Source organism: Plecotus auritus (assembly GCF_963455305.1).
Source record: "Plecotus auritus genome assembly, chromosome: X".
NCBI lineage: Eukaryota > Metazoa > Chordata > Mammalia > Chiroptera > Vespertilionidae > Plecotus > Plecotus auritus.
The window spans coordinates 122,516,110-122,518,486 of NC_137784.1; positions in this window are offsets into that span (position 1 = coordinate 122,516,110).

Below are 2,377 nucleotides of genomic sequence, written 5' to 3' on the forward strand. Positions count from 1 at the left end.
TGATCTCTCCCCCTTACGCCCACCCTCCCCTACCTTCCCTGAGTTTTGACAGTCTGATTGATGCTTCCCTGTCTCCAGGTCTATTTTTGTTCATCAGTTTATGTTGTTCATTATTTCCCCTAGATGAGTGAGATGATGTGATACTAGAAATCCTATCTAATAAAAGAGTAATATGCAAATTAACCATCACTCCGCCACAACCACAAGCCATGCCCACAAGCAAATCAGGAGAGAATATGCAAATAAACTCAACCAAGATGGCTACGGCCACAGAGAGCAGGAGGGAGGCTTGGGTTTCCCCAGCAATGGAGGAAGCCAAGCTTTCCGCCTGCCCTTGCCAGCCTAGGCCTCCACTCAAGGCTACAAAGTTTCAATGATAGAAGATACGTAAATCCAAACAGAAATGGTGGCAGCCACAGAGCTGGAAAGAGCAGGAGGCTAGGGTTGCCCCCCGCGATGGAGGAAGCCAAGCTTTCCGCACACCCTGGCCAGCCCAGGCCTCTGTTTAAGGCTATAAAGTTTCAATTATAGAAGATACATAAACCCCAACAGAAATGGCTGCCACCATGGAGCAAGCAGAAGGCTTGGCTCCACTCCAGGCTACAAAGTTTCAATTGTAGAAGATAAATAAACCCCAGATCCCAGGGCCTTCACTTGGGTCGCCAGAGGGCGTGGCTGGCCTGCAAACCACCGCAGGCCCCTCGCCAAGGCCGCCTCATGCCCCAAGAGAACCCCCACCCTGATCTGGGAAACGCTTCAGGGCAAACCAGCTGGCCCCCACCCATGCACCAGGCCTCTATCCTATCTAATAAAAGAGTAATATGCAGATTGACCATCATTCCAACACACAAGATAGCTGCCCCCATGTGGTCAAAGATCCTGCCCCCATGTGGACACAAGATGGCCACCACAAGATGGCCAGCAAGGGAGGGGAGTTGGGAGGGACCAGGCCTGCAAGGGAGGGCAGTTGTGGGTGATTAAGCCTGCAGGGGAGGGCAGTTAGGGGTGCCCAGGCCAGCAGAGGAGGGAAGTTGTGGGTGACCAGGCCTGCAGGGAAAGGCAGTTGGAGGGACCCAGGCCTGCGGGGGAGAGCAGTTGGGGGGGACAAGGCCTGTAGGGAAGGGCAGGTAGGGGTGACCAGTCCTGCAGGGGAGGGCAGTTAGGGGTGCCCAGGCCAGCAGAGGAGGGAAGTTGGGGGTGACCAGGCCTGCAGGGAAAGGCAGTTGGAGGGACCCAGGCCTGTGGGGGAGAGCAGTTGGGGGGGACAAGGCCTGTAGGGAAGGGCAGGTAGGGGTGACCAGTCCTGCAGGGGAGGGCAGTTAGGGGTGACCAGGCCTGCAGGGGAGGGAAGTTAGGAAAAAACAGGCTGGCAGGGGAGCAGTTAGGCATCAATCAGGATGGCAGGGGAGTGGTTAGGGGGTGATCAGGCTGGCAGGCAGAAGCTCTTAGGGACAATCAGGAAGGCAGGTAGGTGAGCAGTTGGGAGCCAGCAGTTCTGGATTGTGAGAGGGATGTCCGACTGCTCGGGCCTAAACGGGCAGTTGGACATCTCTCAAGGGGTCCCAGATTGTAGAGGGTGCAGGCTGGACTGAGGGACACCCCCGCCCTGATCCACAAATTTCGTGCACCGGGCCTCTAGTACACTTATAAGTACTGAAAATGGAACAAGCAATAATGGTTATGCTGAGAGGCAAATGAATCAGTCCGTAGTGAGTTTCTTTCTGGGCCAACAGTTCTTTTGAGTCCCAATTTCAATGTCAAACAGTTCCTTATGTGTACATTTCAGCAGTGATATTTCAGTTCTGGATGGTGGACAAATGGTGGTAATGAAGGTCCGACCCTCTCTGGTTTGGTCCTGGGCAACCTGTAGGGACGCACAGATGCTGACTGCTAGTATGGCAAGGCGTCGTCAGCGTCTTTCATCTCTGGACTGTTTCTCTTCTGTCTTCATGGCTAGAGCAATTCCTCTCTGTTGCAGGAATCCACATGGTCTTGGAGTTGTTTTCTGAAAACATACAAACATATTCTCGACCAAAAGTTAATAAAGGAATCTTTTCTATAAATTTGACTTGGAATCCTCTTTCATTTTTTGACCAAACGATTTTCCTTTGTCTTGTTTTGACACCATGTGTGTTTTTCATGGGTGTCTTGCTGTTAGCCTTACAAATGACAGTTAATTTTCTAAAGTAAAAATGTTCTAGATGTAATTTACTTACAGGATATTTTTCCTTACATGATATTCTTCTACTGCCCCCCCTTTTTTGATTTAAATATTAGGAGGCTTTTGGAAATTGTATAATGTGGTCTTGATAGCTTTTATATTTTAATTTTTTGTGCTAAAATATAACTGCTTTAGGTTCATTACATGTTACACAAT